Source organism: Hippopotamus amphibius, chromosome 2 (assembly GCF_030028045.1).
Source record: "Hippopotamus amphibius kiboko isolate mHipAmp2 chromosome 2, mHipAmp2.hap2, whole genome shotgun sequence".
Taxonomy (NCBI): Eukaryota; Metazoa; Chordata; class Mammalia; order Artiodactyla; family Hippopotamidae; genus Hippopotamus; species Hippopotamus amphibius.
Genome location: NC_080187.1, coordinates 7,441,101 through 7,457,623, shown reverse-complemented (window position 1 = coordinate 7,457,623; position 16,523 = coordinate 7,441,101). Strand labels below are relative to the sequence as shown.

General features: G+C 45.8%; 1 protein-coding gene across 7 annotated transcripts in view; it reads right to left on the bottom strand.

Moving 5' to 3' along the window:
• Positions 1 to 16,485, bottom strand: part of KYAT1 (kynurenine aminotransferase 1) — a 33,221-nt gene extending 16,736 nt beyond the window's left edge. For 4 of the 7 annotated variants that reach the window (XM_057720504.1, XM_057720509.1, XM_057720503.1 and 1 more), the window contains exons 1-2: positions 16,377 to 16,485; positions 14,020 to 14,170 (exon numbers count right to left, since the gene is read on the bottom strand). The gene's annotated coding sequence lies outside the window, so the exon portion shown is untranslated. The remainder of the gene's footprint in view (positions 1 to 14,019; positions 14,171 to 16,376) is intronic. The other 3 variants (XM_057720510.1, XM_057720508.1, XM_057720506.1) reach the window with 3 other exon arrangements.
• Positions 16,486 to 16,523: the final 38 nt, after the last annotated feature.

Here is a 16,523-nt window from a genome sequence, read left to right as displayed (position 1 = left end):
TATGTTTGTTCTCTACATCTGGGTCTCTATTTCTGCCTTGCAAACTGGTTGATCTGTACCATTTTTCTATATTCCACATATATGTGTTAATATACGATATTTGTTTTTCTCTTTCTGACTCACTTCACTCTGTATGACAGTCTCTAGGTCCATGCATGTCTCTACAAACGTCCCAGTTTCATTGCTTTTTACAGCTGAGTAATATTCCACTGTATATATGTACCACATCTTTTTTATCCATTCATCTGTTGATGGACATTTAGGTTGCTTCCATGTCTTGGCTATTGTAAATAGTGCTGCAATGAACACTGGAGTGCATGTATCTTTTTGAATTATGGTGTTCTCTGGGTACATGCCCAGCAGTGGGATTGCTGGGTCATATGGTAGTTCTATTTTTAGTTTTGCAAGGAACCTCCATAGTGTTCTCCATAGTGGCTATATCAATTTACATTCCCACCAGCAGTGTAAGAGCCTTCCCTTTTCTCCACACCCTCTCCAGCATTTACTGTTTGTTGATTTTCTGATGATGCCCATTCTCACCTGTGTGAGGTAATGTCTCATTGTAGTTTTGATTTGCATTTCTCTAATAATTAGTGATGTTGAGCAGCTTTTCATGTGCCTCTTGGCCATCCCTATGTCTTCTTTGGAGAAACGCCTAGTTAGGTCTTCTGCTCATTTTTGGATTGGGTTGTTTGTTTTTTTGATATTAAGCTGGATGAACTGTTTATATATTTTGGAGATTAATCCTTTGTCTGTTGATTCGTTTGCAAATATATTCTCCCATTCTGAGGGTTGTCTTTTTGTCTTGCTTATAGTTTCCTTTGCTGTGCAGAAGCTTTGAAGTTTCATTTCACTTATTTATTTTTGTTTTCATTTCCATTACTCTAGGGAGTGGATCAAAAAAGACCTTGCTGTGATTTATGTCAAAGAGTGTTCTTCCTATGTTTTCCTCTAGGAGTTTTATAGTGTCTGGCCTTACATTTAGGTCTTTAATCCATCTGGAGTTTATTTTTGTGTATGGTGTTAAGGAGTGTTCTAATTTCATTCTTTTACATGTAGCTGACCAATCTTCCCAGCACCACTTATTGAAGAGGTTGCCTTTTCTCCATTGTATATCCTTGCCTCCTTTGTCATAGATTAGTTGACCATAGTTTATCTCTGGGCTTTCTATCCTGTTCCATTGATCGATATATCTGTTTTTGTGCCAGTACCATACTGTCTTGATCACTGTAGCCTTGTAGTATAGCCTGAAGTCAGGAAGCCTGATTCCACCAACTCCGTCTTTCCTTCTCAAGATTGCTTTGGCTATTCGGGGTCTTTTGCGTTTCCATACAAATCGTAAAATTTCTTGTTCTAGTTCTGTGAAAAATGATGTTGGTAATTTGATAGGGATTGCATTGAATATGTAAATTGCTTTGGGTAGGATAGTCATTTTCACAATGTTGATTCTTCCAATCCAAGAACATGGTATGTCCCTCCATCTGTTTGTGTCGTCTTTGATTTCTTCCATTAGTGTCTTATAGTTTTCCGAGTACAGGTCTTTTACCTCCTTGGTTAGGTTTATTCCTGTCTGTTAGTTGTTCTCCTCCTTATTCACTCTCCTCATCCTACAGCAGCGCCAGCAAATGTTTTCTGCATCGGGCCAGAGCAAATATTTTAGGTTTGGCAGGACAGTCTTTGTTGCAGCTTCTCAAGTCTGCTGCTGTAGTGAGAAAGTGGCCTTAGACAACACGTACACAGACAGGAGGCAGCAGTTTGCCCTGGGGTCTCAATTCTCTGAAGATTTTAAGGAGAGGTGTTGATTTTTCACTTTGCTCAGTTTTTTAACTCGTAAGGACAGAGCGACAACTTCCAAGCTCTTTACATGCAGGACTGGAAATCAGAAGTCGCATAGAATCTACCTGTTCACAGCATTTCATAGCTATCAGGGGACTTCCCTGGTGGTCCAATGGTAAAGAATCCGTCTTCCAAAGCAGGGGATGTGGGTTCAGTCCCTGGTCAGGGAACTAAGATCCCACATGCTGCGGGGCAACTAAGCCCACGCGCCACGACTACTGAGCTTGTGTGCCTCAACCAGAGAGAAAAAAACCCGCACGCCACAATGAAAGAGAAGCCTGCACACCACAATGAAGAGACAGCGTGTCAATGAAGATCCCGTGTGCCACAACTAAGATCTGACGCAGAGAAAAAATTAAAGAAAATAAAGAAAATACATAAATATTTAAAAAATAACTATCAGTTTGACACTCTAACTTTATTATAGAGAAGAAATAAAAGGAAAGTACTTTATAACCCAGTAACAGATAGTTTAGTATGTAAATGCTCAGGCTTGCCCACACTAGTAGATTCTAGGAAGTAGACAGCTGTTGGCGGCTGCTCGTAAGAAATGTTTGCCCTGAACTGGGCAATTCCCTAGGCTAGTCCCTTCTAAATCCCCTCCCAACCCAGCCTCTTCCTCCAAGGTCTTTCAAAGCATCTCAGAGCCCTGAAAACTAGCCATCTGTCCAAAGGTGGGGCACTTCCTCCTCTGTGCCTCACTCAGTCATCAGCTTCTCCAGAGCACATTCTCTGGTCAGGCCCCAGCACGGCCATGAGACTACAGGGTGGACCAGGCCTGGTGAGAGATGCCCACAAACACCATCTCCTTCGTTATCTGGCGAGTACTTCCTGACAAGTGCAAAGATGTGTGTTATGGCTCGAATTGTGTCCTCCAAAATGGTGTGCCTGAGTCCTAACTTCTGGCACCTGTGAATATGGCTTTATTTGGAAATAAGATCTTTGAAGATGTAATCGATTTAAGACGAGGTCATACTGGATACAAGTGGACCTTAATCCAATATAATTTATGTCCTTATAAGAAGAGAAGTAGAGGGACTTCCTAGGTGGTGCGTGCAGTGGCTAAGAATCTGCCTGCCAATGCAGGGGACACAGGTTTCATCCCTGGTCCAGGAAGATCCCACATGCCTCGGAGCAACTAAGCCTGTGCGCCACAACTATTGAGAGCCTGTGCGCTAGGGCCCGTGTGCCACAACTATTGAGCCTGTGTGCCGCAACTATGGAAGCCCATGAGCCTAAAGCCTGTGCTCTGCAACAAGAGAAGCCACTGCAATGAGAAGCCCATGCACTGCAAAGAAGAGTAGCCCCCGCTCGCCACAGTGAGAGAAAGCCTGTGTGCAGCAATGAAGACCCAACGCAGCCCATAAATAAATAAATTTATTGAAAAAAAAAAGAAGAAGAAGAGGAAGAGGAGTAGAGACACAGACACCCAGGGAGAAGGTCATGTGAAGATGGAGGCAGAGATTACAGTATTGCGTCTACAAGCCAAGGAACACCAAGGACTGGTGGCAGCACCAAAGCTAAGAGAAAAGTGTGGGCCAAATTCTCCTCTGGAGCCTTCAGAGAAAGCATGGCCCCAGTGACACCTTGATTTTGGACTTTTAACCTCCAGAACTGTGAGAGAGTAAATGTCTGTTGTTTAAACCACCCAGTTTATGGTACTTTGCTACGGTCGACCAGGAAGCTAATACAGTGGGACACGAGGGGGCGCTGGGGACACAGCCCTAGGATGCAGGAGTTAGGGCGGGCTCCTTGGAGTTTGTGGCCTTCAGGCTGAATCCCAAAGGAGGGGAAAGGGTGCTGGGCGGTGCAAAGGCTGGTGGAAGAGAGCTGGGAGATTCTAGGAGCTGAGAAGTCAGTCTGGCCAAAGTTTACCCTCTAATTTCTCAGAATTGGGAGTACTCCCTGGAAACCAGAAGTACTCCCTGATCCCTGTGGCTGAGAACCAGAGCCTGGAGCAACAAAGGGCCGTGTGATTATTATCTGTGGAGGAACATTCCAGGTATGTCACGTCAGGGGGTGGTTGTCAGTGTGCTTCAGCTTCCCTCGGCCAGAGGACGAGAGGCCCATGGCCAGGTCTGAGCCCGTTGCTGGTCAGAGTGGGTTCCTTGTGCCCAATGCGTGTTCTAGGGGGACCAACCATCCCACTTGCCTGGGATTGAGGGCTTTCTTGGGATGCAGGACTTCCAGTGCTAAAACTAGGACCATCCTGAGCAAATGGGGACGGGTGGTCCCCTTAGACTGGCCGAATGTAGGGTTGGGTGCTCCCGTCCTGGGCCTGATGTCCTGCTGACTCCTCCAGACGGAATTAGTCCTATGGGACCCCCCCTTGACCACCTCCTGAGCACTTGGTTCAAAATCTGCTGTGCCTGGTAGGCTGATCTTCTCTCTGACATGGTCGCCCGCATCACTCCATGTCTATCAATTCCGTCCTTTCTCCTAAGGTGGTTACACCTCCTCTGCCCCAAATAGTGCTTTCATCATCGCATCGGATTACAGTGGCAGGAGTAATATTAATACAACCACTTTAATTTGCTCACTGAGCCCAGACACGGTGATAAGGACATACGTATGTCATTGGACCCTTTCAACAGCCCTGGAAAGCAGCTGCTATCCTCACCCCCATTAACAGGCAAGGAAATTCATAATAATGAGAAAATAACAACAAATACTGAAATGGAGCTCCTGCAGGTTGGGGGAAGGTCTGCATCACTGGATGCCCAGCACAAGGCAGAAACTCACAAGGGAAAAGATCCCAGCTTGGCAGACCTTTTCCCTCCTCTGCCACAATCTCAGTCCTTCACCCTCACTGCCAGCTCTCGGGAAAGGTGGTACCTTGGGGCTGGAAGTGGCATGGGCCACCTGGCTCCATGGAGGGCAAGGAGAGCCTGCGTTAGATGAGGACATGCTTAAATAGTCTCGCTGCCTCGGGGCTGAGGCTGGAAACCAAGATCAGGCTTTCACTGCAGGGGACTGCCAGGGTTGGGTTGGCGTGTGTGTCCAGGTGAGTCTGTGGGCACAGGAGTGAGCATTACACTGCACCCTCTGTGGGGCAGGTCTGTCCTGCCAAACCTTTGGTGTGCACCTGGGATCAGGCACTAAGTAGACCCTTAGGGAGAGGACTGGGACACAGGCTTTGGGGTCATGCAGACCTTGGCTGTGTGACCCAGGGCAAATCACTTTGCCTCTCTGAATGTCAGTTTCCCTATCCATAAAATAAATAAAAATAAGATAGTTCATGCAAAGCACTTCACTTAGTGCCTGGCACATAAAAGGTGACCATAAATGACAGATGTTAATAATAGAATAAGGACTTCCCTGGTGGCGCAGTAGTTAAGAATCCACATGCCAATGCAGGGGACACGGGTTCGAGCCCTGGTCTGGGAAGATCCCACATGCCTCGGAGCAACTAAGGCCGTGTGCCACAACTACCGAGACTGTGCCCTAAAGCCTTAGAGCCACAACTATTGAAACCCATGCCTAGAGCCCGTGCTCCACAACAAGAAAAGCCACTGCAATGAGAAGCCCGTGCACCACAATGAAGAGTAGCCCCCCTCTCTGCAACTAGAGAAAGCCTGTGCACAGCAACAAAGACCCAATGCAGCCAATAAATAAATTAATTAATTAATAGAAAAAAATAAAAATAATAGAGTGGGCACTTCTTGGGGCTTAGATGTGAGTGAATTCACACAGGCTTGCTGGTGGGGCTGACTTCTCCATCCGTCCTCCCCAGGAGGCTTAGTGCTGAGGGCCTGCGATAGTTTCAGGGGCCTATGAAAATGTTTTCATTTTAATTTATTTTAAAATAAGAAAAAAAGAGAATATAATAACAATGAATGTATAATAATGAATCCAGCCTGGATGATATTTGTTCTTTATACGAACATAGTTGTAAAATATAATTTTTATTTTTTTTTAATGGAGAAAGGGGTCCATGAAGTAAAAGTGAATAGGGTCCCTGAAAGTTTTAATGTGATCTTGAACATGGGTAAATCCGTGTGTGGTTGTGACTTCACACACAAATAAGACTGTTTGGGGGTGGGGGTGGGGGCCGGTGGGATGAGTTGGGAGATTGGGACTGACATATATACACTACTATGTATAAAATGGATAACTGATGAGAACTTACTGAATAGCTCAGGGAACTACTCAGTGCTCTGTGGTGACCTAGATGGGAAGGAAATCTAAAAAAGAGGGGATATATGTATACGTATAACTGATTCACTTTGCTGTACAGCAGAAACTAACACAACGCTGTAAAGCAACTACAGTCCAATAAAAATTAATTTAAAAAAAAGTGTTTGCCCTTGAGCACTTGGACTCTGTCAGTGCTTGTGAGCATGTGGGTATTGTGGGGACAGTTTCCAGGAACTTGAAGGGGAGGGAGAGGCCACTGGGGGTCTGAGCCCAGGGCAGGAAGGGCACAGGTGGTCACGTGGGCTGCCCGCACCAGCAACACTGCCAGGTGTCAGGACATTGCCCTGGGGGGGAAGTGGGTGCTTGTTGTTCCTGAAGCCTCCAGCAGGGGGCACTCAGAGCCAGCCCTGTCTAGACTTGGGGCTAGCTGGCCCTGGGGCTCCACATATTAGGACAAAGGACAACTTTCCTGCTGCTAGAGGGGACTGTGGCCTCATTTCCTAGAGGAGGTTCACCATGGGGAGTGTGCTGGTCCTGGCCCACCTTGAGGAGGGACTGCTGGCCTCCCAGTCCAGAGTTCTCCCATTGACTGGGCTGACCTATCGACCTCCACAGGGACTCATTCATAAACACCCAGGGGCTCTCACCCATTTGGAGGCATCTGGCAGCCTCTGGGGCAGCCCTTCCCAGGCCACACTCACCTCCAACTCCCCCTGTGCTTCACCCCTCATCCTTCAGGAAGCAGGTCTTCCCTGGACCACTCCTCTATAGCCCTGAAGTCTGTGCTAAGGGTAGTGACAATGGCCTTTTATTTACTGCACGCTTTCTCTGTGCCAGGCTACCTGCCGAGCACCTTACAGGGTCCATCACTTTTAATCCCACCAGAAAGGCTGCATCAAGAATCTACGTCACATCCCCAAGGCTACAGCTAGCATGCAGCGGAGCGGGGATTTGAACTCAGGGCACTGACTTCAAAGCCTGTATTCACTGCCACTGCAGAGCAAGGGGAGGCTCTGAGCAGTGACACGATGGCTCCTTGGGCCACTGACTCGGACTCCCAGAAACATCCAAAGAAGCACAGACTGATAGATGCTCAATGGGAAATGAGAGACTTTGGTCCAGTCCTCACATTTTATGGAGGGGATTCTGAATATCAGGGAGGGGAACTGACCAGCCCAGATTCCAGTGGGACCAGGTCACCTGAGTCACAACGCTGGCATTTTGCTCATCCTAGCAGGCTGCCTAGGACATTATGCACGTGGCCCAGAGGAAGCTGCTCAATAAACTTTTGTTGAATCAGAGAATGAATGTTTATCTCTCCAACTGGACTGTGAGCTCCATTAGAACAAGGACTCTCCTCTGTTCATCTTTTTTTTTTAATGTGAGCCATTTTTAAAGTCTTTATTGAATTTGTTACAATATTGCTTCTGTCTTATGTTTTTTCTGTTTTTTGGCTGTAAGGCATGGGGAGCTTAGCTCCCCAACCAGGGATCGAATCCACACCCCTTGCAGTGGAAGGTGAAGTCTTAACCACTGGACCGCCAGGGAAGTCCCTATTCATCTTTTTATTGTCAACATCTGGTGCAGGGACTTAGGTGCATGCCTTTTTATCACTTCAGCAAATATTTACTGAACTTCAATTATGTGCTATGTCTTAGACTAGCCGCCAGGCACACAAGGGTGAATAGGATAGCTTTCTTTCCTTCAAGGTGTGCACATAGAATGAATGAGACAAACAAGTAACCGACCATTCTAATATAGTGTGAGCCTTAATATGCAAAGGATTCTTATAAATCAATAAGACCAACATTTTAATAGGAAAAAAGTGGGCAAAAGATATAAATTCACAAAAAAAGAAAATAGCCAATAAAATCGAAAAGATGCTGAAGCTTGTCATAATTAACAAAATGCAAACTAAAACGAAACACTATTTTCTGCTTCTCAGGCAGAGAATAAGAAGACTGAGATATACCAAGTCAACACTATAATGCACTAAAATCATTGGTATAAGTTTTGGAGGGTAACTTAATAACAGTGACTTACATTACTCTTTGACTTTAACAGTTCATCTTCTAGAAGTTTATCTTACAGGGATATTCATACCTATACATAAAGAGGTGTCCACCTGGATGATTAGTGAAGCATTGTGTGTGAAAGAGAAAAACTGGAGACAATCTGATATCCATCAGTTGGAAGCTGGTTCAATTTGGTATGATTTATCCATACAATGGAATATTGTGCAGCCACCAAAAGGAATGAGATCGCCCCTCGCATTCTGACATGAAAAGATATTAAAGTTACATGAAAAATGTGTGCTGATTTCAAAACTTACTACAAAGTTACAGTGATCAAAACAGTGCGGCACTGGCATAAGGATAGATATACAGGCCAATGGAACAGAATTGAAAGCCCAGAAACAAACCCAAACGTCCATGGCCAATTAATTTTTGACAAGGGTGCCAAGACCATTCAATGGGGGGTAAAATAACCTCTTCAACGAATGGTGTTAGACAACTGGATAGCCACTTGCAAAAGAATAAAGTTGGACCTCTACTTACTCCATCTACAAAAATTAACTCGAAATGAATCAACGACCTTAATCACATTCTTGATAGTGTCCTTTGATGTACAAAGGTTTTACGTTTTTATGAAGTCCAAACAGAATTACCTTATGACCCAGCAATTCCATTCCTAGGTATTGAATATATACCAGAAAAAAAAAACATATGTCCGCACAGGAACTTGTACATGAATGTTAACAGCAGCATTACTCAATAGTGAAAAGGTGGAAACAACCCAATGTTGTTCAAGTGAATGGATAAATTGGGATAGATTCATACGACGGAAGACCATTTAGCCATAAAAGGGAACAACAGACATATTGATACATGATATAACTTGGATAAACCGTGAAAACATTATCCTAAGAAGTCAATCACAAAAGGTCACCTATTGTATGATTACTTTCACAGGATATACCCAGAATAGCCAAATCCGTAGAGGCAGAAAGCAGATGAGTAGTTACCAGGGCATGGGAGGGGGAAATGTGGAGTGATTATTCAGTGGATACAGGGTGCTTTATACATTGAAATGAAAATGTTTTGCAACTAGAGAGAGGTGGTGGTTTCACAACATTGTGAATACACTAAATGCCACTGACTTGAATACTTTAAATGGTAAATTGTACGTTACGTGCATTTTACCGCAATTTAAAAAATGTATGGTAAGAAAAAAAAAAGTATGTTGAAGACAATATACTCCATTTGCATTTTAGAATTATACAGATAGATACATATGTGGTGGTGCACACAAATACACACACACACACACACACACACACACTGTCCTTGCTTCCCGCTGTGCTGAGAGACTGTAAAAATCACCATGCAAGCTGAAATCATGCAAAGAGAACTTATAATTAATGGGAAAAATTATGATTGTTCTGTGACCTTTCAAAGTTGTTGTCAAAGCACTGAAAACTCTTGATGGTCTGTTATATATGTAGGGACAAATGAAAAAGTAGTAAAACTAATGATAATAAATTGAATATTTATTAAATTACTAGTGTAATTTAAATGAAAAACATTGAGAATTCAAGTGTTTTCTTTCTTTATCAAAATGTATCAAGGATGACCCAGCAATCCCATGTCTAGGTATACATCCAAAGGAAGCAAAATCCCTATCTCGAAAGATATCTGTACTCCCACCATGCATTGCAGCAGCATTATTCATGAGAGTCAACATTTGGAAACAACCTAAGTGTTGATGGGTGAATGGATAAAGAAAATGTGGTATTTATGTATATACAATGGAGTATTATTCAGTCTTTAAAAAGAAGGAAATTCTGCCATTTGTGACAACATGGATGAAACTGGAATACATTATGCTAAGTGAAATAAGCCAGAAAGAAAAAAGACAAATACTGTATGGTATCACTTATATGTGGAGTCTGGAAAAAAAGAAAGAAATAAGTCGAACTCATAGAAACAGAGTGTAGAATGGTGGTTGCCAGGAGCTTTGGGATATGGGAAATAGGGAGAGGTTGATTAAAGGGTACAAACTTTCAGTTATAAGATGAATGACTTTGAGGATCTAATTATAGCCTGGTGACTACAGTAGATAATACTGTATTGCATAATTGAAATTTGCTGGGAGAGTAGATCTTCTCCCTAAAAAAAGGGTAACTATGTGAGGTAATGAATGTGTCAATCAACTTGATTGTGGGAATCAGTTCACAATGTACACATACATCAAATCATCAAATTGTACACTTTAAATACATTACAGTTTTATCTGTCAGTTATACCTCAATAAATCTGGGGAAAATTACCAAGAGTAGTTTGAACAGTGCTTGCCTTCTTCCAGTTGTGTAACTTAAGATACTGAACGAGCATCTTTTCCATGCATTAGTGAATCATCATACTCCTTTCTAAGTTTAGATCAACTTATATTTTATCCTTTGTACTTTCAATGTCATGAAATATATCTGGCAGTTCCTTCAATGTGTTGTTTTTGCTGGCATCACTTCCTCGGGACAACTTCATCCTTTTTGTCAGAACCACTTCCATTCATGCGTCGATAGATGCGCCTTCGCTAAGTTTGCCTGGCTGCATACCTAGAGCTTCTGGAATAGCGAATAGCTGCGGTGTCAACATTCTCAGAGCCAGCTATTTTTTTAATCACTACATTTATCTTCAATTCAAGTTGCACTTTCAGTGTTATCACTCTGCATTTCTGTGCTGCACTTTCATGTGTGTTGGCCAATTCCCTCTTTTGCTTATACATTTTTGTAAAATGTCACTTGGGTTTATCACCGAGAGACGGGGGCAACACAACGACATGCTTTGCTGTCTGTGTAGGAACAAAATAACATGCATAGTGACCAATCCACGACAGGCTTTGAAAGAAGTGATATCATTGGTCACTGGCCATTACGCATCTGTCATTTCCACAGCGGTTTGTGGACAGAAGAGCTAGCAGCACAGCCCATACTTTATGCAATTACTCATAGTTAACATAACATGAGACTTCCCTGGTGGCACAGTGGTTAAGAATCCGCCTGCCAACACAGGGGACATGGGTTCAATCTCTGGGCCGGGAAGATCCCACATGCCGAGAAGCAACTAAGCCCATGCACCACAACTACTGAGCTTGTGTTCTAGAGCCTGTGAGCCACAACCACTGAGCCCTTGTGCTGCAACTACTGAAGCCTGTGCACCTAGAGCCCGTGCTCTGCAACAAGAGAAGCCACCACAGTGAGAAGCCCGCACACCACAACAAAGAGTAGCCCCCGCTCTCTGCAAATACAGAAAGCCCACATGCAGTAACGAAGACCCAACGTAGGCAATTAAAAAAAAAGAAAGAAAAAAGAAGAAAAGAAAAAAAAAGTGCAGTAGGAAGGGGCTAACCATGGGTGTGAGATGCAAACTTAGACTACATTGATTTGGCCCCTATAGATTCCTAAACATTAAAAAAAAAAAAACCTAATATGGCAACTGAAATTTGAACCATGTTATTGAGGGACTGGTGTTATTTAACTAAACCACGGTATCTGAAACTCATACAAAGCAAGGACTGACTGCCTGATTATATACTGTATATGTTTGTGCATAAATTATTAACAGTGGCTTTCCCTGGGATTGGGTTGGGGGTCTTATAAACTTCCAGGCAGTTTTTGTTTGTTTGTTTGTTTTTTTAAGTGAGGTTGTGAAGTTCTGGAATCAGATCTCAGACTGAAGTCATTTACTATCTATGTGACTTCTGGCAAATTACTAAATCTTTCTGAGAATCATTTCTGAAATGAGAATAATGATAGTTCCTGCCCTGTGGGTTATAGTGAGAAATCAACACGATAACACACGAAAACCACTTAGCCTGGCTCTGGGCGAGGAGTCAGAGTTCCACAAATGTCATCCTGCTATTGTTATTACTAAAATTTAGCCTGAGAAGTGCTGCAATGCAGGCAGCTCTTGGGAGGCCAACCCTTCCTGGAGAGGGAAGCAGAAATGTACCAGGTGATCTTTAGGACACCTTCCTGCGCAGGCTTCCAGGCATCTAAGATCTCATGCTTCCTTGCTGTCAGGTGAGGGGCTGGTGCCCAGCGGTCAGTGCCTCCTCCAGCACACGCCTCCATCAGTCTGAGCAGCTATTGGCCACCTTCTCAGCCAGAGGCCACCACGACTAGTGAACAGCAGGTGGATGACCCCTCGGGACACGCCTCAGCCACCAATACTCTGGTGGCTGATGTCAGTGACACCTCCCGCTGGATACAGCCTGCATTGAGACTGGATAAAGTCCAAAGCCTCCCAAGCCTGGCCTTTGGAGCTGGCCTGAATTCAGACTCGCAGCTTCCACGTTCTCTCCTCTTCCAAATGTACAAATCCTTTGCCTCTGAGTAGACATGGCCCATCTTTGCTCAAGCTGTGCCCTGCCTGACATGCCCTTTAATCTGATCCCCCTGGCTGGGCTGAGCCCCAGCTCCGCCTCCTCTTGGAAGCCTTCCGGGTTGGCCTGGGCCCTCCCCTGAACTCAGAGCACCTAGTATCCGCCTGACCCCTGTGCTAAACTCTCATCCTCACAACAGCCTACAGGAAGGCATCGTTGTCCCTATTTTGCTCAAGAGGAGAATGAGAAAACTTCACTTAGCTGAGAGAGCCTGAGCTGGGATTCAAACCCCGGTTCACTTGCTTCCAAAGTCTAAACTCTCTGCCCCAGATCCTTCTTTCAGGAGGTGGGCATTGCTGCCTCTATCAGCTCCCCTGCCTACAGGAGACCATCAGTCTCTGGGGACAGGAGCCATGCCTTTTCCAGCATCCACCCTGCATGGCAGCTTTCAAGGACAGGCAAGGCGATTTTGGCTTTGCAGCCTGGCCCCACATCACCTAAGCCAATTCTGCCTAGTAAGGATATCTGGTTTTATTTATTTATTTATTTATTTATTTATTTATTTTTCATGTTACATAACTTATTTATTTAAAAAAAAATTTGGTTGCACCTTACGGCATGTGGGATCTTAGTTCCCTGACCAGGGATCAAATCTGTACCCCCTGCATTGGAAGCATGGAGTCCTAACCACTGGACCGCCAGGGGAGTCCCAAGGATATTTGGTTTTAGTATTTCTCAATAGCGGCACACTTGGTATTTGGGCTGAGTCAGTTCTTTACTGGGCAGATCTATACAGTGCCTAGAAGGATGTTTAGCATCCCTGGGCTTAAAATGTCAGAAGCCCTCCCCTCCCCACTCCTGACTGGGAAAACACAAACCATGGCACCTCCGGAGAAGAGGCCTGGGGAGGGGGTACCATGCCCTGGCAAGACCAGTCTGTTACATGAACAACCACAGAAGATGAAAGCTTGGACTTGGATAAAATGGTCCCAGCTCCACTCTGAACGAGCTATAGGACCCCAGTCATGCCATACCAGGCTCAGCTTCCTCATCTCTACAATGGGAACAAAAATAATACAATCATGCCCGGAAAGCATGTAGCACAGGTCCTGGCCCACTTAACCTGTCAATGACAGTAAGCTATTAACATTTAAACCTATAAGACTTTCCATAAAAATTAGTTTACAACAAAAATCTCTCGCAGATAAGCAATCCTGACTTTGTTTGTTTTGGATCTAAAAATACAGAGTCCCTACAAGACAAGTGTTTGGTGAAAACTTGTCGAGTCAATGGTTCTGCCCCAAGGGAGGTGACAGCCTGTCTGGCCAGTTCTAACAAGTGCTCACTGACTTAGACACAGTTCCCCTTGGCTTTGGAATTGGCAAAGGAGAGAGAAATGGCTTCTGGAGCCCAGACTGCAGATTTCTGGGCCAGAGGGGTTGGTGGGTGGGGATCCAAGTGAGATACGCAGGAGGAAAGCCACTCCTTTTTCCTCTTGGCACAGGATCCGGACCCAGAATAGAAATCTCACTCTTTAGGGCAGTTTTACATATGGAAGAAGAAACAATATATGTATATATATTTAGTGCCTGGCAGGAAGATAAGAGAGAGTCATATCAGTTTTATAGATGGAGAAACTCTCAGAATGGGGAAGTGACTTACCCAAAGTGGATGTCGTAGAAAAGCGCAGAAGGACCCGAGCTGTGAATCCAAAGCTTGTATCACTGTCCAAGAATGAGGAAGTGAGATGAGGGTTTGGGAAGTATTTCAGGGAGCTGGCAGTGCCATCTGAGTGTGGGATGTGGTCCCAGGTCTGTTAGGGTAGGAGAGACGGTGATTCCTCTCTTGCTACACCTGGAGTGACTTTGGGCTGCTGGCTACGGAAGGGGGAGGGGCATACAGGCAACCTGATAACCCCGGCAAGCATGCAGATGGCCAGGAAGACAGGAGGAACATTCCTGTGTTGACACCTTTGTTCACATGGGCAGAGTTCTACATCAGCAAGTTGGCTGCCACTCTGGGGGCCAAATGAATGGGGATGGGGGCATTAGTGTGAAGGACTTCCTTATCACTAACCCTCCTGTGTTCCTTTGTTGCCCCCGTCTGGATTTTGAAATCTGGGAGTCCCACCCTTTGGGGATATGGGAGTTTAAGTGTGGTGTGGACGGTGGGAAGCCACAAATGTTGCCATGTGGAGGTAATCTCTAGGACAAAAGAGCGATTCAGGTGGAAGCCAGACTGATCACTTCTAATCATGTCAGTTATCTCCAGGTATGAGTGTGTCTCTGCTCCAGTCTCCAGCTTCATCACTTCTCCTCCCAGGTATCTTATGCATCTTTCAGTCACAGATTAAAAGTCACCTCCTTTGAGAAGCCCTCTGTGATTCCACTCGGACTGAACTAGGTGCCACCTCCTCTGTGCTCCCAAGGCCTGAGCTTCTGCCCACCCATCGCGGCGCTCATCACAGGTGCTAACCGCTGGGTTGTCTGTTGCCCTGACAAGATGCCAAGAACAGGAACTGTGTGTCTGTCCTGTTCTCCATCAGCTCCTCAGCCTCTGGCAGCTCAACGAGCTCACCTGAGGTGTCTCAAAGAATTAGTGCTGATGATCCCAGGAGGCTGAGGGAGAGACCAAGGAGCCCAACAACCTCTCCAGTAGTGGGGGAGTGAGGATTTGTGGGACCCTCTTTGGGCAACGTTTTTGTTTTTAATTGAAGTGCAGTTGATTTACAGTCTTGTGATGGACAACTTTCTTAACTTCTCTGTACTTCACTTACTGATCTGTAAAATGGGGCTGGTCTGTGTGTAAAGCACAAAGTAGGACACGAGGGAGCACTCAGTGTCAGCGATTGTAGTTAGTTCTGCAGGAGGGGACGTGGAGGCTCAGGGAGGTATGGGCCAGGTCGAGTCTCAAGACTGGAAAGGGCAAGCCTAGGACTCCAGTCTGGGTTCTGGCCTCCAATGTGTGCCTCTCTTCATCCTACACTGCTGGTTGTCTCCTGTCTTTTCCACTTGCTCAGTCAATAAACAGCTACTGGATACCGGCGGGATGCCAGGTCCCAAGCAGAGTGTTGTCTGGTTGATAACAAAAAAGCTTCTCAGGAGGGAGTGGGCATCAGCATAAAATCCTCCTGGGCTCAAATTCTAGCTTTTCCACTTCCTGGCTATGTGATATTACTAAGGTCTAATCGCTGAGCCTGTTTCCTCCTCTAATAATGGGGAAATACAAGACCTCTCAGCAGGAGAGCTGAAACCAAGGCACTGGTCAGCACTAGATAAATGGGAGCCAGTTATTATCTTCAGCATCCCATTTTATTTTTAACCAACCTGGGCGCTAGGTAGTAAATTCTTCCCCCTTGTCCGGGCACCCAGGACCCCAGTTCTCCTCTCCGAGGCCACCACAGTTAACAACTCGTGCATGGTGCACACACCGGCAGACACCCAAGGCCCCACACACGTTCCTTCACACAAACGGTAGCACCCATCAACGCTGTTCTTTTCGCCCCCTCCCTTCTCCATCTACGGTATCTTGGAAGTGGTCCCATTTTAGTGCATACGGAACATTTTCCTTTTTAGCAGTTGCATAGTATTCCGTTGTATGGAGTCTCTTTTAACGTGGCTGCTGTTACTATTATCAATCTGGGAACTCCGAGGATCCAGAGAGCTGTCGAGCTGGAGTCCGGCACCCGGTTCCAGCCCCGGCTCTGCCCAGATTTCGCCCAGTCGCCTTGCGCTCCCTCTCCCCCACCGGTACCGTACGATCGCGGGGGTGGGGGTGGGGCGGGGGATGGGGGTGCAGAGAGGACCAGCCTGGCGGGTCCTGGTGTCCGAGTGCGGGTCGGCGAGTAGCGCGCGCAACAGCTCCGGGCTGGGCCAACCTCTCGGCGAAGCCACTCCGCTATGTCAGCAGCAGCAAACGCAGCGAGTAGTCTGGCACAATCGAGCTCGGAACCGGTTATCAGGCCCTCCCACCTCCGCACCTGACCTCCGGGCAGCAACGCTCAGGCACCAGCTACTCACCCCCGCCTCGGCCGCTTCACCCTTCGTCCCTGACCCCGGAAGGTTACAGCCGTCCCTGTCCCTTTAAGGGGGCCGAGTCGGGGCTCCGCTACTTCCGCCCCGAAGCAACATGGCGCCAGCAGGGAGCGGAGCGGGGTGCGGGCGTGA